This window comes from Phalangium opilio, unplaced genomic scaffold (genome assembly GCF_054372755.1).
Source record: "Phalangium opilio isolate 3A_F unplaced genomic scaffold, DU_Popi_V2 ptg000013l_1, whole genome shotgun sequence".
NCBI classification, from domain to species: Eukaryota; Metazoa; Arthropoda; class Arachnida; order Opiliones; family Phalangiidae; genus Phalangium; species Phalangium opilio.
The window spans coordinates 8591015-8616563 of NW_028324148.1; the positions used below are offsets into that span (position 1 = coordinate 8591015).

A 25549-nucleotide genomic window follows, 5' to 3' on the forward strand; every position below is an offset into this window, starting at 1 on the left:
GTAGCATTTAGATTTTTACTCCGCGTTTTGGAGAGGGAATTTTTGGAACATAAAAAAGATGAGTCGCCTAAAATAGTGAGCGAGTTTTATGAAATTTAGATATTATGAATACAAATTCTGATGTACATACAAAACGACTGAAAACATCTGTGTGCGTTTCATGGATAGATAGATCATTCCTATTCTACTATACTAATTCGTATTATATAAGCTGTTTATGGATTACATACATCTATTCACGCTACTGAACGAGCAATATAATTTTGTAATAAGCTTAGCCATATTTCTAGTTTACAATTTGGAATTCTGATTCTATTAGGTCTGTTTTGCACGATGTATCTTGATATGTAGTCTATGAAAGAAACCGAAGGGTTTGGAGTTAGGGATGGATTTGTCTATGTACTGACAATCATGTCTCCAGCCCCCGTTTCCACTTCAATCTTCAGAGTTCACGGTCGAGATATTCGGGCTTCAGCGGGTTTGAAAATCGGGGACACGTCGCTGGGAAAGTGAGCGAGAAAGAAGATTGAAGTAGGGATAGTTTCAGTCCAAACATATAAAGTAAGAGGTTCCCACATGCTTCGAACACGTATATACTTAACCTGGAAGAATATAAAATAATACCATTCATATATTAGATACGGACGTAGACTTAAAAAGAAAAATTTACTTTGAATTATGAATTAAATCTTGAATTTTGCAGAAAGTTCGAATTCAGTTTTGATGTGAGTTGTCTTTAAGACGACTTAGCAAAAACCCTAAAACAGGACACCGTAATAATTCTTAATACGTCTTTATTTCTTTATTAAACAATTATATTTTATGGAGTTTCTTCTTAGTACAGCTCGGCATCTTCTATCCACTATCCACAAATTGGTGAATAACCGATTATTTATAAACAAAGTTGTTTATGTAATACGATTTAACATTTAAGTTCTGTGGATAATTTTCGAGTATGGATGAAGCAACGTGCATAATGGATAGACAATGCCGAGCTCTACTTCTTTCTGTAAATTTTAAGTCTTCGTTTATAAATCAGCTTGGTAATCAACGGAGTTTGTAAATGTAAAGTTGTCCACATATCTTTCAATGCGTAATATTTTCTTACAACAACTCGCACAACTAAATAATCGGAAACAGTTATCTGAACATATGCGAGGGTACTGTAATGGTAATTATTGCAATCTTTCAACTTTTGAATGACGGTTTCTAGAGTCAGTACTGTTCAGATGATTAATTTAGATTATAATGATAAAATTTTTTCTAAATTTCCATGTGTTATTCTCCTAGTTGTTACGGTAGTGGATTCTTGGAGGAGCAATTTTTAGTTTTCTGCCTCTAACGTGCTTATCATCAGCAACAAAATAAACTCGTCATCCTCACCGTTCCAGATGATCGAATGCTTCATCTGCCATCGTTGTATTAAAAATATAGGGTAGTTATCATAGAAACAAAAAGGGAATATATTCTCCCATAATTGCGCTAGGCGGTAGCACTTACCACTCACCTCCTGACTCTCAGGAGTAAGTACATTCCAGCAGACATTTAATGCTGCACATTACACACTAAATAATTCCAGTTCTTTTTTATTGGAGGAGGGCCTCCAAGGTGGAGGTATGTTGTAGGTAAAAGTATACTTCACTGTGGCAGTTAGTATCAGTATCACTTTTTATACTGTGAACCTAGATCTTACGGGCCTTCAGGGGCATGGATTGACGTACATTCGTGGTAAACTAACTAAAGAAAAACTGTTCCACAGTACCAAGAATAGAATACAAATATATATATATATATATATATTTGTATTCTATTCTTGGTACTGTATATATATATATATATATATATATATATAATAAAACTATATAAGTGAAGCTAAAATAAAGTTATATTTGCTGTGCACCAGAAAGCTTTGTCGTTGAGAATAGAGATAAGTTTCGAAGAAAAATTTTCACATTCCAACACGACATTGCAAACAATGACGCGATGATGTGAACAAGCTTCTTCCCAGTGATAAGGGGAGTAAGAATTGTTTGGGCATAGCCAGGAAAATCCACTTCTCCGTTTTTTTCTATTCCGTTTCCCCTTCCGATTATTTCCAGCTCCTCTTTTTTCTATCATTCAAGTAGGGATGAAGTTTCCTGGAGGGCGCAAATATAAGAGGAACTGATCGAAAGCGAGGGTGGAAAATGGGGCTCGAAAGGCGGGCGGGCGGGAAGCAGAAAAAGCAGGCGAAGAAGAGAAGGAAAGTCCATCTGCGATTGGACCTTCTTGCACGCTTTAGGCAGCATGCGCGCCTTCTGGCGCTAGCTAACAGAAGCTCTCTAGCCCGGGCCTGGCGTCGCTCGACTTTTCCCCGAAACAGTCTGTAGTCCTTAGCCGAAAACCGAGCCTTGCGGGGAAGTTCTCGCTTCGCGCTTTCACTAGCGCCGATTGTAATACACTGCCTTCCTGCTTCTGTCATTCACACCCGAAAGTCAACTAAAAGCGTTATAACTATTCTCATACCCTAATTCAGTTTGCTTATCGAGATAATGTAAAAACAGTAGTGTAATTCGGAAAAAATACAGTTTAGAGATCTGAAGTAAACATTTCTGGCTGCTTTAAAAGTAAGCATTTACGACTATACTGTTTTTGCATGTTGGTATTCTTGATTGCAATTAGATTTTTTCACGCAAATGTTAATTCACGGAACTGTCGGCTTGCACGTGTTCCTTCGTAATATTTTCGTTTGAAATGGTGTTAATCGTGTCAGAGGTTGTTAGTTAAGTTTGGTCAGTACATTTTGTTTTCAATTCGCACAACACAATTCTTCCGAATTTCCGAGGTAAAATGTTCCCCAAAAAACTAATTTACGTTTTTCTTCAATCTAAGGAATATGTCACTGTTAATGTCAGGTTAATTTTTCCATTGCCAGAAAAAAAAACGCATTGATAACCTTAAATTCAAGCAAATTAGCGTGAAATTTTTTATTGGACTATTTTGATTCCTTTGAACGTTTCTTGTAATTAATTCCAACTGCACCGTTTGTTTCACAATGACCCTCAGTTTTAGAGCTCGGAATTATCTATCCATTATCCACGTTATTTTATCTTTATCCATACTCCAAAATTATCCACAGAACTTACATTTTAAATCGTATTATAATCCACAACTTTGTTTATAAATAATCGGTTATCCACCAATTTGTGGATAATGGATGGAAAATGCCAAGCTCTACTCAGTTTCATATGCAAACTTGGTAATATATTTTACGAGCAAGTTTAATACAGAATATGCAAAATCAACCCTTCATGTGTTTTCAAAGTCTCATACTTAATATCTGTATAGAATATGAACTACACATTTGGTTTCAATTTAAAAATGACTTATAATAAAGAGTTTATTCATACAGGTTGTTTCTGTTAAATCTCCCATAAATTACAGCGTGTTTTCTTTGGGTTAAAACGAGCATAAAATGTCAACGATGTGGTCTATAGCATTTAGATACAGAGCCGAGGTATGAGCTTCCAGGACTTGGCACCTAAAACAAGGATACAGTCAACCTGCCTTCCCTTTTTTTGTTTGAGTATTAGAAAAATCCAATAGCCTTCAATGTAAGAACGTTATTAAACTTCATCTAGCAGAAATGTATTTTTAAGTCAGCAGGAGTGTGCGTTCGCTGGTAAAGTAAATCTAATTCAAGGTATCACTTCTACCCATATAATAGTACACTTCTGCTAGATAAAGGTTCGACAACGTTCTTAGATTGAAGCCTATTCAAATTGTCTAATACTTCTTAATAAGATTGGCTGACTAATATGTTTTGCTCCACATGTATGACTATTTCCTTGTTTAATCGGGCAATGTTTTGAAGTCCATATCTTCGTAACTAAATGGGATAGACCCCATGATTTTCTTTTTGACATTTTCAACTAAGTTTCACCCAAAAAACGTACCCTTTAATTTATGGTAGACCTATCACAAACACCCTGCATAGTATTAAACAAAAATAGGTCTGAGATGTTTATAACTCTCTTCTAATTGTACGCCATTCGATAAAAGTTTTGAGAAACACCTTAAAGCAAACTATCCAGATAAAAATTTAATTTAATAACTTCTCACCTGTTTGTTATAATGGGGTCACTTTCTTAATTGTACCCGAGAATGGAATAAACTGAAAATATAGAGTTCATTAACACAATCCCAATTTCATATTTGCGGCACCAAAATCTGGGGTTCGGCTCACTATAGCTCTACTTCTTGAATGGTTATTTTTGTACCATATTCTTTGGTTAGAGACCTTTCTTACCTAACGTCAACTCAGAACAGATCAAGTAGACTATTCGTATATTAAAAAGAATTGCAACTTACGAATTAATGAATAGCTTGGGCTAAAAATATAACCTAAGATGTAAGAAAATTAACCCACTCTCTAAAAACAGAATGATTAGTGTCATCGGCTTACCTATTTTACAATTCAACTCTTTTACTGCCTCTATGTAGCTTTCTGTCATGATTTAGGTTTGGTATAAATTCAAAGTGAAAAATAATGCGTAGGATTTATAATTAAAATCTTATGTGTTAATAAATCTTAAGAAGACTAAATCTTGATACTATTCTAATTTCTAGATACAGAAAGACTGTAATTAGCGATATAAATTAAAAAGTTACAGTTTTTCCGGTAATATAATGTAATTTAAGACGAGTAAGAGTTATATAATAAAAATCATATACTGAAATAATTGGTAATACACCTCAAAATTAACGTAGTAAAATCATGTGATGCTACAAAACGGTAATTACAGCGTTATTTGGAATAATATCGGCAATATACCTGATAAATTAACATAGTAAAATTCCCAATGCTATAAATCCTTAATTTACAACTCTATTTGTTATTTTACGAATGATAAATTACCTTCACAACTCTAATTAGTATATAACATTTAACATCCCCTTTTAAATTAAATGTTTCTTTCCATAACTGTAAGCAATATTGTTTCCCACGTTAAAACTGATGAGAAATGACGCAATACTTTCCCTCTCCGCAAAATAGGCAAAGAGCGCTCCGCCAAACCTCGTGGCCCACTCAAACATCTGCTTTGAGGCGAATTTAACAACCACGGCGGGCCATAGAGATTGACTCCACTGGGAGGGTTTATTTCTAGGCACAGAACCTTATCCTAATTTTTCGCCCTGAGGGAATTGTCTAAAGCACCCAGACCGTTCGAAACAGAAGGTCTCGTTCAGTTTGCCGCGAGGTTTTTGATTTGATATCAGCCACGAAACTACATATCCGTTAACCTCGAACGTTTAATTTAATACGTATTTGAAACGTATGATTTCTTGGAATTAGCATCACTTCTAATCCGTAAGAGTACCTTTGAGAATTAATTGGATTGAAGACGTAGGTTTCTCGCAAAGTTTGAATTGGAAATTCGAAAAGAATACGTGATTTTTGATAGTAGATTAAATGGTTCCTTTTTGGTGTTACTTTAAACATTGTAATTCAAAATAATTTTAGACGAAGTAAACCAACGCCGCAATTAAAGAACTTCGTTTTATTTGTAAGCTCTACTAAATACTATCCCTGGTTAGTAGCATGGGCGCAGTATACAGAACATATCTCAATAATAAAACAGTGGCATTACTTTAACCCAGCAAGAAACAGTTTTGTTAAAGGTTGCTTAAAGAATATTTTAATATGTAGGCCCAATATGTTAGCGCCCGTTTTAAAAGTCGAAACGAGCTTTTCTACTAAACTACACGTTAAAAAACCTTTTCCTCGCCACTGTACACCCTTATCTAGTGTCATTACCATAAGTTCATGAGATATGTCCCATACGTTTGTCAAAAAGTGACGTAGGTGAAACGTCATAGATTCTAGTAAAGTGACACCTGGTGAGGCGCAGTCAAAGGCTTAGTACAGGCTAAATATGAAGATGGACTACCTCTCAGTAAATCTCTAGAATTACGAAGAATAGAAAGTGTCATAGTTATGAAACATATCTTAAACATCTTATGTCATTACCCATACGGTTTCTACACATAATCGTCAAAGCGAGCAAAATGTCAAAATTGAAACACCAACGTGTTTCTAGTAGTTAGGCGTAAGATGAAATTCATATTTAATTGCGAATACCGCTAAAAATTATTAGTAGGTTCTGATATGAAACAATAATCTCGGAGACAGTTAAACAACCATGTCAAAAATTTCACTCTAGTAAGCTAAGTAGGCGCATAAAATAATCTAGCCTAACAGGTGAAATAGACCAGGTAAAATTTATATGGATCAGACATAAGTGTATTAATAAGTACAAAATGATATACTAATCTTATTTTGGTCGTAAAAGTGGAGCATTTAACAACTTGCATATGATTCAAATTAAATAATTAACGAAAAACTTAAAGACTTAACTATTCACTAACAATAATTACTAAAGAATTCATTATTCCACGAGAGGATCCGATGAACCTCTCGATAAATAAAATTTCAAAATCAAGTTTGTATTTCACTCTTCGCATCTTCTAATAGTCAGCTTTGTATTAGATGATATCATTTTAGATAGGTCACGTTTCTGGTTTCTTTATCTCCTAATGATAGGTAACAGAAGTGCTAGTTAATCCAGGATACTGTCGGTATGTGATCTAATTTACTCAAAACAGGGGAGATATAAAAACGCTCACTTAAATATACAGTGCTAACAAGGTGGTCGTAATCTTTAGTACTTATGTATCTTAATCGTTACAGCTATTTCGAGATCTCCTTAAATGATACAGACAGATAATGTAAACTATTTTTACTAAAATAAATTTAAAGGAAGCAAATGCATTTTGCAATATTTTCGAAAAAGCGCGTGTTTATTGTTTAACGTATGTTATAGCGTTATTTTTGGAATAGGAGCAGATTTATTTTGTAAACGAAATAAATCTTCCTTCTGGTAAGTGAACGTTTTAAAAATGCAATACTTTCTCAACAAAGTTAAGTAAAATTATGACTGAAGGAACAGATATTAATAAAAATTATCCTTGTGGACAAAGACTAGGAATAGTAAAAGACAAGGGAAGAAAATATGACATAAGTAAGTCCCAGACGTTGAAATTTTACAGCTTAGACACATAATTTTGAAATATCAATTATTTGAAAAAAGTTCTTGTCTACGTTTTTCCCACCAAAATTTCATTTGCCCAATATATTTTACCATGAAATTTGGCATTATTTTCAGAACGATTTGCGTAAAAGCATGTCGTCCTCCCTGGCATTACTATATAACACAAGTTGGGAAAACCAAAATATTACCTCTCCGTGTCAAGAAGATTATATAAACTTAAAGTATCCAATGAAAACGTTATTATGTTTCTGAGTTGGGGTTTCCCATTTTTGTTGTTGTTTTGAAAAATATATCGCAATGCACGGGCCTTGATAGATATAGGAGGCAATGAATGAAATATATCACAATGCACGGGCCTTGATAGATATAAGAGGCAATGAAGGAAATATATCGCATGCACGGGCCTTGGTAGATATAGGAGGCAATGATAATCTCTCTCTTTGCACCAGAGGTTTATCTTTAATATTTAAATAAATATAATTATTTTTAATTATTTTAATCTTCAATAATTAACATTAATAATAGTTAAATCGTTTAAAATAAAGTTATACCTATTATCTTCTCAAACTTTGCTAATATTGACGTTTAAAGTTAAGGGTACCCCTCTTGCCCGCTTTTTTCAAATTTGGGGTATATATACGATTCGTTTCCATTATAATAGTAAGGAAAAAGCGCAATTGCGAAAACCTTTGGTGGCGATCCCACCTTAGGGAGGCTAGACGTTTCTCGTAACCCTAGCTGATCGCCGCGTATATCCTAAAACCAAACGATGATAATGGAGTAGAAGCCAATGATACAGATTGGTGTCTATGTGGAATAGACGGAAGACCAGTGGATGGTGGTGTTAGAAGCCAGTGTAAGTGCAGACTGGTGTCAATGTGGGATTGACAAAGAGCAGAAGATGGTGGTGATTAGAAGCCAGTAAGAACAGACTGGTGTCCGTGTGGGATGGACAAAGACCAGAAGATGGTGGTGTGAGAACTCAAGTAGAGGAGCCATTTCCGTGACTGTGAAAGCAGTTCGGAAATGGCGAACACGTTTGCTCCGATACGCAAACTGCGAACGCGGTCACGTGGGTGTAACAACGGACAGACAGACAGACACACAGACAGACACACACACAGACAGACACACACACAGACACGGCCGTTACAGAACCTCTCCTGGACTACGTCACACGGAGAGGTAAAAAACGCGCGACATCGTTTACATTTACCGCCATCATGTCTATTGTAATTCTTTAAGAAACATTTGATGATTAGGGTTAATTTAAGGGATGAAAGCGTTTAGTTTCAGCTAACATTCGTTTTAAATACGGCTTGAGATTGTGGAAATTAGCTCAACATTGAAATACATGCACAGCACGCCCTTTCTCCATGTTTATTTGTGTGTTCCTCGCTAAACAGTAAGTCAACATCTAACCGGCGTCGCAGTGTTCAAGATGCTGACAAATTAGTTAAGCCGACAAATCTCTTATCTAAATATTACTAATCTATTTATAAGTCATTTTGAATTGTCGACACAAAAGGTGAAAACCGTGGCCGTATATAAGCGAGTCACGGAACGAGAGTAACCTACAGAGTCTAATAATTAATATTTTTTATGCTAACACTTATTAATATTAATAAGTCTAAGATAAATGAATATGCTCTCCTCTCGGGTACTCTTTCGAAATTATTGCTGAATTTCATGATAAAATATTTTGAAGAGAAAAAAAGAAGATGATAAATATTTCCAAATAATTGATCTTTATATTCATGCCACTAAAATGGTAAATTTCAATATCTGGGACTTGAGTCATTCTGTATTATTCCCTAGTATTTGTACACTAAGACAATTTTTTATAAATAATTTATGTCTCCAGCTTAAATAGCACTTGTTTCGCCGGCTCACTCTAAATTTTTCCCCACTTAAACTTATGTGACACTCCTCAGATTCAGTGACTCATATGTCAAAGCTCTTATCACTACATATTTAAAACGTCTCATTATGACTTTTACCTGATCTAAAATAACCTTGGGAAGGATAGGGTTTGGTAGGACATTTCTTCGTACGCATAGCACCTTTTTTGACTCGCGAGCGACTAGGGTCAAGAATGTCCAATGGGAGGATTTTGGAAGTTAGTGACACGAATAATATAATTATAAAATCTGGTATCGAAAGTAGAGATCGAAACAGAAATGCATTAAATAACACGCTGACTAGACCAAAATTTATTCAATTAAAACTATACTCAGTTTAATCTGTTAATCATTTTCTTGGAACACAATCCAAGCCTGTATTATGTCCTTTATCTGTTACTCCCTGAACAAAAAGAAAAAATAAGTAAAGAGTAAAATAAGGGTTCAATCGATGCGATGCTCATACCCTTCGAAAAAAAAGGAACTATAAAGGACTGAAAACAAAGAACTGGTAGAAGGGAAAGCCAGTAGCCTGTACGAGGAGGATGAAAAGGCAATAAAAAATGGCAATGATGATTGTTTTGAGCAAAGTCACTTTGATCGTTTTCATGGGAGTTGGAAGATTGCTAAAGGAGTAAAGAGAGTGGAAGAAGAAGGGGTACAGATAACGGTTTTCCCTTTTACCAAAGATAAGGAAGAATGAAAGGAACGACGACCAGAGAGAATTTCACGGAACGACTTTAGGAGTTCCTAGCATCTTTTTATTTTCGGAAAACGGTCCATAGGGGAGCGAAAGGAAGTAGCTTTTGCGAGGCTGTGATTTATGGGGCGCCTCTTGAGCATCTGCGTCGAAGCCCATCGTTATAACCATGTCGAGCGAATTTAAAGCAACGATGACCGAAGCGACGCGTCAGTACCCATCGTATCTTGAAAGAGTAGTAAGAGGTTTAGCATCAACTTTCCTTTATTTTACTATCCTGACTTTCCTTATGTTGGATCTATTTCATCAGATAACGTAGATATTCGGCCTGATTCCTATGTCTCCCTAGGTTACACCCATTGCTGCGGATAAAAAATTCAGTTCGATAATTTGCTGGCCAATGTTTTAATGTAAAAAATAAAGAAACGAAATTTGCAGGTTGTTAGTTCATTCAACTCATGGCAAGTTATATCTTATTACCTATCAAAGCTGGACGATTTGGAGTCATAATTTCCATTAAAATAAGGAAATATTCCCCAGAGTGAAAGCAGTTTAGATTAAGGTGATAAGTTCTTTTTTAAATGAAACATTTATTCGGGATTTATGGTTTCAACTTTCATAAGTTGAATCTTTCCTCGAATAGCAGATACAAAATTTATATTTTACATGAACGATATGGAATTTCATGCTTTTATTATGAAATACTAGTAAAATTGCAGCTTTAGTTAAATTATACTCAATTTCTCTGAATTGGTTATACAAAAATTAAACGTAAAGGGGCATTTTTATTGGTTCGCCCTTTCGGAAATTGACAACCATGTTTTTAGGATTTTTACCGCGAACTAAATAAAAGGTTGGGTGTTCTCCTACTATTTAGGCGGCGTAGGCTGGGTTACAGGCTGCTTACCATTACAGAAATTTGCATAAAATTAAAATTTGCGCTAAAAAATAATTACAAACCCACTTAGAATTTTTGGATATGGCAACTTTACTATTAAAACCCTAACACGTTTGTTGACGTTTTTATCTGCGTTGAGCTGGATAAGTCGATCATACAAAATTATATATAACCTGTCTATTCGGTTCTATACTGTAGACTCATCGTATCCGGGATAATTTTTAGAATCAATTTGCAATTATGTAGCATTATCCATGATGCTTAAAATAAAGTTTCAACTGTGAATTACTTCCATCGGAATGAACGATTTATGCATAGGCTACATAATACATTTTCCTCCTATAAATTACTACTCATCATCAGTGATCTTTCACTTTGACGTAAAATGAAAGTTGTCCTAGCCCAGCAGAAGTTGACTGATTTTGGAGGGAACTCTAACAACGTTGGTGGGTGACAGTGCTAAAACGCTTCTAATTTGCATGGACTTCCAATTTAACACGCTGGAAATATTTTCCCTCTAAACCATTTGCATATTCACCCTTATTTCTCTCTTTCCATGGTGAATCGCGCTTTTTTACGCTGGCTGGGGAGGAGGTTTGTAATCGGGGCTACCCTATAAAACGACTGTTTTAAAGCTTAAGGTTTTGGACAGAAAGGTCCGTCGATTTCATTTTTTCGCTTTCTAGATCTACTTGATATAAGAGGGTCGGGAAAAGTAATTGTGAAATGGATATGGCAGAAGCATTATTTTTTTATTCCAAAAACTGCTCTAGTTGGAGACTGTGAGTAACAATATGGAAATGAATCGACATTTGTACTTTCCTAATTTGAAAATTGCTGAAAGCTAGAAAATGATTTTGGGTTATATAATTTCTTATAAATTATAGTTTTATAGATGAAAATACAAACACTGAGAAAGGTACAGTACGTATGACCCGTGCTCAATAGGAGCATCGTAAGACTTTCTCAAAAGAAAAAAAAAACCGAAATTTTGGGTGGAGCACCTAATTTTCACATTTTTATAAGACATAGGAAGAAATTTATGCAAGTTAGATTAAATATTAAATTAAAACAGTGTCGATAGGTGCAATTTTGCGTACAAATTTCTATAATTGTTTTCTTCTCTTTTTAAGCACGCAAAAACAATAGATATTAACCGTGACGAGTTGAAGCCATTTAATCAGAAGGAAATATTCCTCCAATTCATTTCACATAAAATTGAATTGTGTCTATCGCTTCATCTTAAAATTCTTCTTTCAAATATGTTTTTCCGTAAATGTATATTTGCGCTAAATATAAAATCCTTACGTCTTCCACAAAATCAGCCATGCACTCAGACCGATAATTTAAAAGAAATCTCGTATCAAGAACTTCTGTACGAAAAATAATTCTGGCTGAGACTGCTTTTATGATTGATAAAGGGTCCCCGACAGCGGATATTCTCTTTAAAAATCAGCTTTTCCAGTTCGATGTGGAGGGTAGAAAATAAAGTGGAATAGGCTCTTAGGCGCACGCCGGGGTGGACTATCGCTGACCTGTCTCCCGGCGACAGCCCTAGTCTGTTTCCAACCCTCATATTGATGATGTCCATACTGTACCGATGCGGGATTGTTCTATATCCTCCTTCTTCGGCATCTATCCGCCACCCACTCTCGGTCCTTTTCGAAGATGACGTTACCGCTATTTCCATCCTAGAGAGTATATAGCCCTGCCATTCTTAATCCAGCCTGGCCATAATACATTGCATCGAAACGAAGCAGCAGCGTGTGTATGTTGTAGACGTATGTGTGTTGGCCTTTCCGAAACTGCCTACCATATAATAATGGAATATGGGGTGGCTAGCTTTTGCGGACGGTGAGTTTTTTCCTCTCCATCTCCTAGATCAAGTCTAGTTCACATTGGATATTTCTTTTTCCTTCTTCTATTAATAGTAGATTTTTAACCAAACTACGTTTTTGCTTCAAAATTAATATTCATTCCTTTAAATATTGTTCGTAATTCAAATATGAGAGAAAGTACTAACGTTTTTATATCCGAGGAAAATGAAGTAGAGTTAATCCTTCTAGCCTCATTGAAAATAAAACTTTATCTGGATTTGTAACACTTGTCTCTTAAACTACTCTTTGTATAACAATATTTATCTTGAATATAGTTAATGCTATGCCAATATCTGGCCAAGGGTTAACTACTACGGCAAAAGATTTTGAATAACGAAATTTTCATCAACAACTAATAAACCAATATATGAGTACTAACAAATTGCACAACCTATTTTGGTAAAGAAAAAATTTAAAGTGATCAGACCTCCAGGGATACATCTCTACTTTTTAGTTAACTCTTCTTAGAAGACCTGGTGATGTTTTGAGAAGAAAAAGGAGGGAGACAGAAATGGCTGAGAAGAGCGATCCGTCTTTCTTCTTCCTGCCTGAACCAATCTTTCGCCCTGTTCTCAAAGGCCGCACTTAGCGGTCACTAATCTGTAAGACACACTCGTAAAATAGAACGAGTCTTTCCCCGACCATCGCGGATGAATGGCGCCTCTAACGTCGCCAGACCTCTCCCCTCTAGAAGACCCAAATAATAGAGCCGTCCAATCCTGCAAGCAACGCTCACAGAATTGAACACAGTGCGAGGTTCCAAGAAAAGTGAGACTGAAAGAGGACGACCCAAGATTCTTTTTTACTCGCGATACGCTGCTGAAGAAAAGGAACCAGTCGCTCTGTAATTAGATTAAAAGATTGAACTGAAAGAGGACAGAGTTGAGTACAGTGTGTGAATAAAACTGGGATTTCAAAAACCTGCTAAAATTCAAATATCCGAGCAATTAATAAGCTGTGCCAAACTGTTTATCATTCGGAGCAATGAAAGAGTGAAATAAAAATATATTATGAGACAGAAATCTACTAACCAATTCTCATCATATAATGATACTGTGGCATTTATAAAAGTATTTGAATAGAAGTTACTATTTCCAAGGCAATTCGTATTTACCCTTATAAATCAAAGTAAAAGCTCCTCATCTATAGTTCAGATTGTTCCGAAATTGTATCAGTTCCAAACTTTGATCGCGATATTCTTCATCAAACTTTGATCGCGATATTCTTCATTGAACAACAACACTTAAGCCTTTGCAAAATTACTGCGAAAAAGTATAAAGTAATCTGATACATTTAAGTACGAGTCACTATTGTCATTGAAGACAGTTTCCTTGTAGGCAATTGTTTGAGCTAAGGCCACTCTTTATGTAGTACCTTAGAATATGTACTGGGCTTTACTAAAAAAAAAAGAAACGTACAGAATGTCCTCAATGCAAAAGCACGCTTTCGTGAATTCCAGACTTTTTCATTTTCCTAAAATTCGGGGATAGTTTTCAGTCTCAATTGGCCAAGCGTGTTTTCCCGGACATATTCACGCTAATTTCTGAACGAAAGTGTCTATTGAAGTTATTACCTTTCCATTAGAATAATAAAATTTCAATTATTTTGAGATATAACCCTTAGCTCAGTAATCAGCTTCACTGTTTTATCGACGGAATGAAAAGCTGTAAATCTACGAACAATCCCATGCCGCTCTTTCCACAAGGGCAAGTCTCTGATGCACTCGTCATAAATGAGAGTGGTCCGTTATCGTTGGAAAAGATAACGTCACAAGACTGCTCGCGACCCTATTTTTTAAGTCCGCAGCTAGCAACCCTAAGGCATTTACTCTACACCACCATCAGAACTCCTCTTTGTTCACTAGCACTCTCTTCGAAATATCGATCGCCAGAGTTTCTTGAAGACGAAGGTTCTTTAAAATGAACTCTAACGTGTTAATATCCACTAGTCTCGAAGAGCCTTTTGGGGTTTTCTTCAGTAAAATAAAGACATGCTTAATTAATAACATTTAAAGATTCTCTTCATTCTCAGGAAGACTTGTTTGTTAGCATTACATTCATTGTGGGAGTTGAAAAATACTTAAGCCTTTCCCGTATACTAAGGAATAGATAGTTTTACTATAGGTTTTTCCCTTGTTCAAATATTGTTAAACCTTTGCGAATTGACCTGCAAAGGGAAGTAGTCTTGCATTTCGGTATGAACTAGCCCCACCTCAAGTTAAAAGCCCTAGCTTTAAAAAAATCCATTGGGTTAAAAATAGAGCTCGGCATTTTCGATCAATTATCCACTTTATTTTATCTTTATCCATACCCGAAAATTATCCACAGAACTTACATGTTAAATCGTATTATAATCCACAAATTTGTTTATAAATAATCGGTTATCCACCAATTTGTCGATAATTGATCGAAAATGCCGAGCTCTAGTTAAAAACACAAGTCACACCCAAAAATAATTTAAAGATTAACAGGAAAAAGTATAACTCAACAAAAACAAGATAAGACTATCATAATAATAAGGTAAATGATGTATTCTTAAAATTATTAAAGAAAATCAGTGAGGAAAAACTAACATCGAAGTGAATTTCATGAATTACAAACATAACCTTTTACTAGTAACGTGGAACTAAAGTTACAACTGAGAGAGAGGGGTGGACAACTCTTGTTTATTTTATTGAAAACAATGCGTACAAGAAAAAGATCAAAAATTATATGTATTTATGATATTATAGATATGCAGTAAATTGTTGGAAGAATTTTTCTGTACAGCAAAAATTGAAAAATGTATCAGTTGTAATTCGTTTGGGCCAACTTTACGACTATAAAAACTGTTCTAACGGTTTAGAAAATATGTTATCTGTTCTTATTTGTTACGTTTCAGAAAATATTTCTTCTGAATTGTTTTTTATATACTAAGCAATAGAAGCTCGGTGGCATTGACGCCATGGTGGCAGAATTGCAGTCTGTTTCAAGGTTCTTGGAAAATACCCATCCACGCTAAATCCCGCCTACAATCCATATTATTGAAACACTATTATTATAACGGTTATTGATCAAAAATTGTTCTACTCTTGAGAAAACATATTTATTTCAAGGAATTTGATTTACACCCGTTCGATCGTTACCGAATCTTTTTACATGAAAATCGAGCCAAATATAATAACAACTAATTAATTATTGAATACATTTGAGGTGTAAACATCTGTCATAAAGCCCTCACTTGCATTCGAAATATATTAGAACTTAAACCGTATTCCAGTTCAGCGAACCACAAGTGCTTTCAAAACAGGCTGCATAAAAAAGTAAACATCTGAAATGACAAGAATAAAGTGTGATAGGGCGTTTGAGAAACAAATCTGTACCATCCCTACTCCAAAAAATCAAGGGGTTTACAAAATCGAGACTTTCCGCCCCCATAATTCATAGCCGCAGGGCCAGCCACAGGGGCCATTAGCGTAAGAAGGGCCCTATGACGCTGACATATGCGGGGGATATTTTACCGCGTTTTCGCCACCCCCGCGACGGTCCGATCCTCTTAGCTCTGTTTTGAGTTATGGGACCTGTCTCCCATCGCGTACAACCGGCCGCCACGAGCCGGCGGGGATCCTCCGACACCACTAGGCGGCTAGGAGGCTGAGAAGGCTAGTAGGGGATGCGTGAACGAGGGCGGAAAAATTATGTCGGGAGGCTATGAAAAAGTTCTTCAGGGTAGCACCAAGCATTCCGAGGAGAGAAAGTAGCGTCTGACAGCCGGCCATGGCGAAAACACATATTTCATACTTTTACTCTTCTTTCTTTAGGGTTTCAAGGGTGTTATGGGTGGAAGGCCGGAGCTTTGATGATACTTTCCTTTTTATATCGTTTTTACCCATCAAGATTTTGCGAGAACGAGAAGCTGTGGAAAAAACTCCTTTCAGTTTCCATATAACTCTTTCTCAGTGAGTCAGTCACATATCTTTCGCTATACATCGTAAGATGCGGAAAACCACCTACATCTTTGTCAACAATATATTTAGCCTTTATTTTCTGATGCTCTCGTGGGAGGTTTATCTGCTGAAGTCCAGTAAATTTTCTTATAAACTTTAAAATTTTTATGCAACCAACTGCATTTGGTTTGATACAACGCAAAAATATGTTTTAGATGATGAAGGAAATTTTCATCATAAATATATTAGATTTTCTTTCAAAAAAGTCATGAATTACCTTACCATTCGCCATGGAAACAATTCAGTTTCATTACAAAAGCTCAAGTGGACAATCCCTTATGACGATTACATTTTTCATGCTATCGAAGTATTTGAAAAAGCGTCTTAGCCAAAACTTAAAGAATACCAACAGGAATCATTATGTACAAATGATGGTATTTAGTTCTAGTACTTGAAACAAGAAAATTTACTCCCATAAATTTGAAAACACAAATAACTAAGTAAATTTTACAAATAATTATTTAATGCATTATTTTTAGATTTTGTTTACAACGAATTAATTGTAATATGAAATTTAACAAGTCGTGGAAGGGTTTTAGGATTTTCATGTTGAATGAAGGCATTCCATGATTCAAATTGTAATGCTATCAACGCATATGTCTAACACTATACAAAGCTAGATTTATATTATGGCGTTATTATTTGGCTCGATATTTTATTCTTGGGTTCATCATTATCATCTCCTTAACTTAACAGAAATCTAGATTTTCGTTTCGAAATTATCGTTTGTGTCTGTTTATTCGTCAAATCTGCAATCTTCCATCTTTTTCAAAATAGACAGCTTAGCAGATCTTTCCAACGACGAAACAGAAGGACTAGATTTTCCGTACCATCCTCAATTCGAGGATGTATCGCTAGTTTTAATTCTAACTTTGAAAACAAGATGGCGCTGTCGTAAGAAACAATACCAGAAAAAAAAGAAATGAGATCCTAACGAAAACATTAACATGTAAGAATTTGCCAAGCTTTGCCTTAGAACTACTATAAAATATTACACAAATACCATTTCTGGGGACAGTCCTTGGCAGGACTGCAGACTTCATTTCTAAATCTTAGCATATTACTTAAATTTGCTTCTTAACGATCTAATTTATCACCAAGCTTCTTTAACTAAAATGATACCGCATTTTCTTTAAAACTGTTTAACTCCTTATAAAATGCGTGCTTTTCGAAACTTTCAGAAGCTTAAGGCCCAAAATGTATCGCTAAATTCAACCCCATAAATTCTATCGCTAAGATTACCTTAAAAATGGAGCAAATAAAAATTTCCGACACTTTATTTTCGAGGTAGCTATCAACTCCAATATAACTCAACCCTAAAAGACCGTCTTCTAAATCCACTGGCGACAACAAATGTATATCGGACCCTCTCTTTGTGTTCTTCACAAAAAAATGTATCTTCCTACTATAATAGACAGAGAGTCTTATCAGGCGGTAGCACACTGCTTGTCGGCCAGGTATATTAAGACTTTTATTATTCGATGGCGAGTAGCAAATAGCCAGAAACACGAAAGCCCCAGGGAAGGATATCGCGCTAGAAATGCAAAATGAATCTTTTCAAAGCAGGCTGTATGTTGGTATTTCGTATCAGAGGCTGTGTGGTTTTGGGTCGGAGTATCGGTTATCAGCAAATTGATTTTTCAATACGGCTTCCAAATAATCAACATATGCAAATTTGTACCCCCGCGAACTACGTTAGCGCCCTCTTTTATCTATCTACGAAACCATCACCATTGAAGCGTTTAACTAACGTTGTAGACTAGGGGCGTCAATGACGACTTATCTTCATAGTTTATGTAACAGTCTGGGATTGTTGAATTCTACCAACGTCTATCTCTCCTCCGTCAGTTCCGTAGCATTGGTTTGAAAAACTAAACAAACTTGGGGAAAGGAAACAGTTGAATCTCTTCAGAGCCTATGCATTGTTGAGGTGAAACGTTATTGCGCGTTTTTCCATAAAGTGATTTTATTGGTTTTTTCGTGGTTGGATGAAGAATGCCACCATGGTGATGTTTGGCGTGTTAGTCGAGATTGGAAACATTTAAATTTTGTCCCCTTTTTTGAGGCACGGCCTATGTTGGGATTACTTAAGTATGCGCATAGTTGAACACGCTTTTTATTTTGCCGTATTTATTTTAGATTTTGGAGTTAGTTTTTGATAACGGTCATTATTGACCGGTGTCATAACGTCTCTTGTCTGAATTTATTTTAAAAATGCAACCAAACACCCGCACAACAAGTGAAAAAGAATTTAAATTTTTAACGTAAAATGGACTATGCGTCAAGATATTCAATAACTATTGATAAAACTGCTTCGTGATCAAAAACCGCCGATGAATAAGGTTTGAGTGAAAAATTTGAAGAGACGGAATATTTCTTCGATTTCCCACTTTTTTACAGTAGTAGTTAAACCAAAATAAGTGTAACTCAACGTTTTTACATTCAACCTTTGAGAAAATATACTAGCTTCCAAATTACACGGATTTCAAGTAACGAAATCAAAATATCACATCGTTTTGCATCTATACCAAAATATTTTCTAACTTGACGATATTTTACCAAACTACACGTTTGGGCAAACGTTTGTATGTAATAAATTTGTCAACACAATCTCGTAGAAGGATAACCCAGCCAAAATATTAAGATTAAATTTTCAATGTTGCATACCTTGTAAAAAACTTTGAAATAATTGTTAATGTTTGTAAAATTGTTTGTATATATTTTCATATAAATTCTAAAATTCATGTAAAGAAAACTTGCATTCATGTAGATCTGGTTTGAAAGATACCAATATGAGGAAAAAGGGGGAAGATAGGCCCATCTTTGAAAAGAAAAAGGGGTCCCCTTTTTACCTAGAAAATAACCCCCAAAATAGGGGGCAAAAGAAAAGGGCGCGAAGAGCGCACCGAATTCAGAAAAAGAATTCAGACGAAAATTTAGCCTTGAAAGGATAGGCAGACGTTCAAATCGGTCCCCAAAATTAAAGAGGGAAAATGAAATAAAATAAAATGTTAAAAGGTTAGGCTCTAAAATGAGAGCAAAAGGTAATAAACAAAATGTAATAAAGTTAAAAGTTTATTAAAAAGAGTTCGGTAAACTTTAAAAATAGTCTTGAATTTATTAAAAGTGAATTAAATATAAAAAGAAAAGATATATTTAACAAAAATGGCGCCCAACGTGGGGCAGGAAAAGCCCAAAAGTATAAATAATAGAAATTAAATAGAATAGATCGAGACAACAAAGAAAATGGCTACAGTGGATCGGGATTTGGCCCTTCAAAAGGCCAAATTAGCACGTAAATCTATAAGAAGTGCGGTCACAAAAACTGTTACCAACATCGAGGCACAATTAAAAGATAAAAGCCTGGAAAAAACTGACTTAGAAGAAAGCCTAGCCATCATATCCAAAAAGGAGGAGGAATTGATCAAGTTGGACTTGGAAGTAAGAAATTATAACGATTCCTTCTTACTTTAACTCTTAACTTCGGCTCATGGCTAGTCTAACTATCGTTATAAAGGTCATATACCCGGGTGGCTCACTTAACGTTCACTATTGGGGTTAGTGAGATAAATAATATAATTATGGTCAAAGTTGTCTAGGGGATTGTTTTTAAAATATAGGAGTAATAACTCATGGGAAACGTATTTGGAGTTTGCCAATAAAACATATTTAATAACACTAATCAAAAATATAGCATGCACACTTAATGAGACTGGTAATTGAAAATAATAATAGCATGCACACTTTTAATAAAATACTAATAAGGCCTGTTTTAACTAAATACGATATCGTATTTCAACACGAAAGGTGTTTATAAAAATACTGAACCACATAAGGGTTTTAAGTAATAATTATTGAAATATAGTTCACCACATAAGGGTGTTAACATAATGAAAGCTCTTTAAATAGCTTTTTAACTTTTCAACCACAAAAGGGTTTAGAGTTCTAAACAAAGGTCCATAAGGACTTTTAATAAATGTTTTTGGTACGTTACTCGTTTAGTCGCGGGAACGTCTTCATCTCCACGGTGCGGTGATCCAGAGGTCGGTCGCGGCGCAAGGCCGAACGATTGACGCGTGGCGCGTAGAAATTAGGGCTAGGGCCCAGCCAACGAAATGTTCATGACGATAGTCTTTGTCTCCAGCGAGACCGTACTTAACATTTACCGCGAGCGTTGAAGTTTTAAAGTTTTGCGCGCACTTAAACGGTTTGGCGCGGTTCACCAATAAAGGCGGTCAGGAACAGCAACGGACATTGGTTCGGTCGGCAGGTAGCTTCGTCTACGGCATGAGAGTCGGACTCGTCTCTGGCATAAGCGTCCTCGATGGTGGAGAGTGAAAGAGATAAGAATGTAGTCCATTGTTCACTCTGGGCTTATATAGGTTTTTGGTGGTCAAGGGTTTCATCCATCGAGCCAATCATTGACGAGCTTTCTGCGGTCAACGTTCGTAGTCGAGTTCCGTTTTTGTTTGATGACGCACTTGTTGCAGGTGTTTGAGAACGCGAACGCGCCCTCTTATTTCGTGACCCAAGAGGTCAGGGTTTTTGTTCGTGGTCCGAGTAGAAAATACTTTTCTCTCGTCCACGTTACAATAATATACTAAGATACTAACAATACACTAAAAATATCTACACAATAATACATTTGAAAAACACGATTGACAAACTCCATTCTTTAGTTAAGGGGTTAAAAATATATGTACAAGTAAAAGGGACTCTCACGAACCCCCAGAGAGAATTGTAAGCCGTTCAGGTGCGCCTAGAGACCATGGCCATTGGCCTTCTATTTGCGAGGTAATTCCCCATTGAACCGAGGTTCGCGACCAGCGCTGACCCCAACTCAAGGAGATTTATAGAATATTTAAAGGGAATATAATAATTTTAAAGGGAAGATTACTTTTTATTAAATTTGGCGTTACAAATTCCCCCGGAACTAACGTCGACGTCCGCGGAGACTATATACAAAAACTAAGGGATAAATATATACAAAAACTAAGGGAGAAATATATACAAAAACTAAGGGATAAAAAAAACACAAAAAAAAAATTCGAAAAACTTCTGTAGTTACTTTATGTACATTTTCGCAATTAGGAAACTATTTACAACCATAAGTATGTTAACGTTACTTATGGCGTGATGGGACATTGAAAATAACAAACCATCCCAAAAATAAAATGGTGCACCAAATTTGGAAGAAAAAAATCAGCCAAATACAAAACTAAAGGCACTATCTCTCAAAAGGAGTGAGGCCTATAAAAAATTAACACAATCACACTAGGATTGGTTTGACCCTTCCAGTATTGGGGTCTCGTGGGCGCAAAACGCGTCCGCTGGTATTGGTTACCTCGTCAGGTTCAGTAGTGTCACAAGTGTCTACTGGTGACGGGTTGCTAACATCGCTAGGTTGAAGAATCGCCTCGTCACGCGCAACATATGGTTTAAGCTGGGATATATGGTATTTACCATAGAGGGCCTTTTTGTCCATTGTTTCTAATTTATAGCTAAGTGGGCTTAATTTCTGCGCGATTCGATAGGGTCCATCAAATGAAAGCGAAAGCTTTGAAGCGAATTTATCTGCTGCATTAGACAGAAAATGGGACCGTTTTAAAACCAGGTCTCCTTCTGACAGCTCGAAATCTCGGTGACGTTTATCGTAATAAACTTTTTGTTTAATTTGAGATTTCTTCAAATTATTGTATGCCTTTTCTAAAGAATGGGTAACTTTTGGCATGACCGTAAGACCATAGGCCTTTCCTTTTTCATTAGTCACGTCAACATCTGACGTCTGGGGATCAGTTAGAGAGCACGCTGTGCGTATTTCGCGTCCGAACATAAGTTCAGAAGGACTAAACCCAGTGGAATCATTGACCGCTGTTCTAATGGCCATAGCGTACTGTTGGAGTCCTTGATCCCAGTCCTGGTGGTTGTCATGGATATAGGAAGCTATCATAGTACCGATAATTTGGTTATGTCTCTCAGTGAAGTTTTCCTGAGGATGATATAACGACGTTAGTCGTTGCTTAATACCATATTGCTGGTACACATTTTTAAGTAGCTTAGAAACAAAAGCCTTTCCATTATCGCTAACAACCACCGAGGGAAGACCATAACGTGTAAAAACATCGTCAATTAAATGTCTAATTATGGGTTTTGAAGTACCGTTGCGAAGGGGAAAAATTTCCACCCATTTGGTTAAATAGTCCGATACTACTAGGATAAATTTAAATCCACGTTTACTTCGTGGGTACGGACCTTTTAGGTCCACTGAAATTACATCAAATGGTTCGGTTACGTCGCTGCTTTGCATAAGGCCAGCAGGTAATTGTCTGGGGATTTTATGCTTCTGGCACACCGAACACGTTTTACAGTATTTAATAACATCCATTGTCAGTCCTTGCCAAGTGAATTGACTCTGGACTCGCCTAAGCGTTTTCTTAGTACCGAAATGTCCGGCAGAAGGAATGTCATGGCTAAGAAATAATATTCTAGCTTTCAATGATTGGGGTAAATATATTTTACAAGGGTCCCACCCAAAATGGCAAGCTTTTCCCACGTCCTTATATAGGACGGTATTCCTAATCTCGCAAAGAGGTGCTGTCTTCTCTATCCATACACGCAGCTTAGGGTCCTCTGGTAAACCACCATCATTCAAATAAAGAATGAGAGGGCCTAATTTAGGGTCGGTAGTTTGAGCATTAATTAATTCTTCGCGATCATAGAGAATAGGTTTATTTTCTGGATTGGCGGTAGATATAGCCGAAATCTGACCATCTACTAGGGTGTCGCTTTCTGGGATACGCGATAATGCGTCGGCAACGGAATTATCTTTTCCGGGGACATGATGTATATTAAAGTTAAATGCTTGCAACCGAGAATTCCAACGCGCGAATTTACCGGTTGGGTCAGGAGCTCGGTGCAGCCATCGAAGGGCGCTGTGATCTGTATAAACATCGAACTGGGTCCCTTCAACGTAAGGTCTAAATTTTTCTACGGCCCACACGATTCCCAAACCTTCCCTTTCAGTTGTGGAATACTTTTGTTCCGCCGAGCTCAGCGCCCTACTGGCGTACTGCACTACGTATTTCTTACCATCAATATTTTGAGACAGAACGGCACCTAAGCCCACATTAGAGGCGTCGGTGTGAATTATGAATGGGTATGCATAGTCAGGGGATGTTAAAATGGGTGCTGTAGCTAATTTAGTTTTCAAAATGTTAAATGCGGACTCCTGGGCTTCCGTCCATTTCCACGGAGTGTCATTGTGGAGTAGTGAGTTTAGGGGCTGCGCGATCTTAGCAAAATTTTGTACGAAACGCCTATAATACGAGGTCATACCCAAAAACCTGCGGAGTTGTTTAATATTTCGCGGGGTTGGAAAGTTTTCCATGTTACCAGTTTTATCGGGGTCAACCATGACACCATTATGGGACACAATATGACCCAAGATTTTTGCTTCCTTACGACAAAATTGCGTTTTAGTAGCTTTGATAGTTAAGCCCGCGTTTAGTAATCTTCTAAAGACTTCCTCTAGTGTTTGGATATGTTGGTCGAAAGTGGCAGACGCTATTATAAGATCGTCTAAATAGGCACACACCCCTGAGTCATTAAGATCCATAAACAAGTTGTTCACCATCCTTTGGAATGTTGCGGAGGCATTGGTCAAACCGAACATCAGCACCTTTGGTCTAAAAAGACCGCGATGCGTCACAAAAGCGGCCATGTCTCTGTGTGCCTCGTGTAGGGGCACTTGCCAATAGCCACTTCGCATGTCTAACGTGGTGATATAATTTGGCTTGCTAATTGACTCGAGGATGTCATCTATTCTGGGGAGAGGGTATTTATCCTTAACCGTTACGCTATTTAGCTTCCGATAGTCGGCACATAAACGGGAATTAGGCTTTTTCTCTACCTCCCCCTCTAAAACTAACTTTTCACGTATATCGGTTTTCTTTCCCACTAAAACAATAGGGCTTGCCCAAGGACCACACGAAGGTTCTATCAGGTCCTGCTCCAACATCTCGTCAATTATGCCGTCAATAATTTGTCTTTTGGCGGGGGAATAACGATAGGGGGCACTAGCAATTGGGAGCGCCTCTCCTACATTAATATAGTGTTCGATACAAGTAGTTCGACCAGGTAGTTTAGAAAATATGGGTTTGTATTTGTGCACTAAAGATTGTAATAAGGAACGCTGTTGATCATCTAAGGGTGCTTCAATTACTGCTGCATTCAGACCTTCAATATCTATCATTTCATCCTCGAGAGATAAATTAAACAGGGAAAAATTATTCCCACTTTCTAAGGGGAGCTTACAAGAAACATTATCAGGATAACAAAAGTTATTCTGTCCAAAATCTATAACCATGCCAACATGGCCTAAAATATCTCTCCCGAGAATGCATTGATAAGGGATATCTGATACGTAGACAGCTTCAAAAGTGACTTGTTTACGTGGAAAACAAAAAGGAACCGTGACGGTTCCTGTCGTGATCAACGGAGTTTGGTCGGGTTGTTTTAGGGTAATGTTTTCATTACGAGTTACGTAACCCTGCTTTTCTAATATGGGTTTTAAATTACTGTGTAGGACTGTATTACTGGAACCACTGTCCACTAAAGCTACGCACGGGGTCGTTCCTACAGAAATATTGATAAAGTTTTGAGTCCCCGCTGATAAAGTTTTAGGGTTCTCTGAAAAATAATTCCCCGTGCTAACTGTTGTTTCTATTGACGCGAGGGAGTGGGCGGGGCTCCTGGTGGATTGGTGGCGCCCGCTACTCCGTTTCCCGAGTGTCTATTTTTCTTTCTATCTTGACAATAGGGACGTATGTGCCCTACCTTTCCACAACCATCGCACGTTACGTTTGCATTGTAATAGGAACTCGTGCCTCTGCTACCCTGAATGTTTGTTCCCACCTGGGGGGTACTTGGCGGGGGGTTTGGAGCTTGAGAATTATTAAATGGTTTCTTGGCTTTAATAAAATTGCCATTTGAAGAACTAGGTACATTCTTTGAACTTGAATTATGGGCGCTATCTTCACGACGCTCCTTTAAAACCATTTGTTCTACTCCAAACGCGTCGTCAAGTAGTTCCCTTACA

The 25549-nt window shown here is 36.7% G+C and overlaps 1 protein-coding gene and 1 long non-coding RNA gene across 3 annotated transcripts in view; one reads left to right on the forward strand and one right to left on the reverse strand.

Annotated features, from left to right (window-relative positions):
• Nucleotides 1-466: 466 nt before the first annotated feature.
• Nucleotides 467-1703, reverse strand: LOC149708815 (uncharacterized). The gene is made up of 3 exons (XR_016381223.1): nucleotides 1501-1703; nucleotides 671-1408; nucleotides 467-602 (listed from the first exon to the last, which is right to left on the reverse strand). It is a non-coding gene; the product is annotated as an uncharacterized LOC149708815 (long non-coding RNA).
• A 309-nt stretch (nucleotides 1704-2012) lies between these two features.
• The window catches only part of LOC149708816 (uncharacterized), a 37313-nt gene continuing 13776 nt past the window's right edge, over nucleotides 2013-25549 (forward strand). The window contains exon 1 of one of the 2 annotated variants that reach the window (XM_089864322.1): nucleotides 2013-2606. The gene's annotated coding sequence lies outside the window, so the exon portion shown is untranslated. Of the gene's footprint in view, nucleotides 2607-11581; nucleotides 12445-25549 lie in introns of those variants that run through there. The other variant, XM_089864324.1, reaches the window with a different exon arrangement.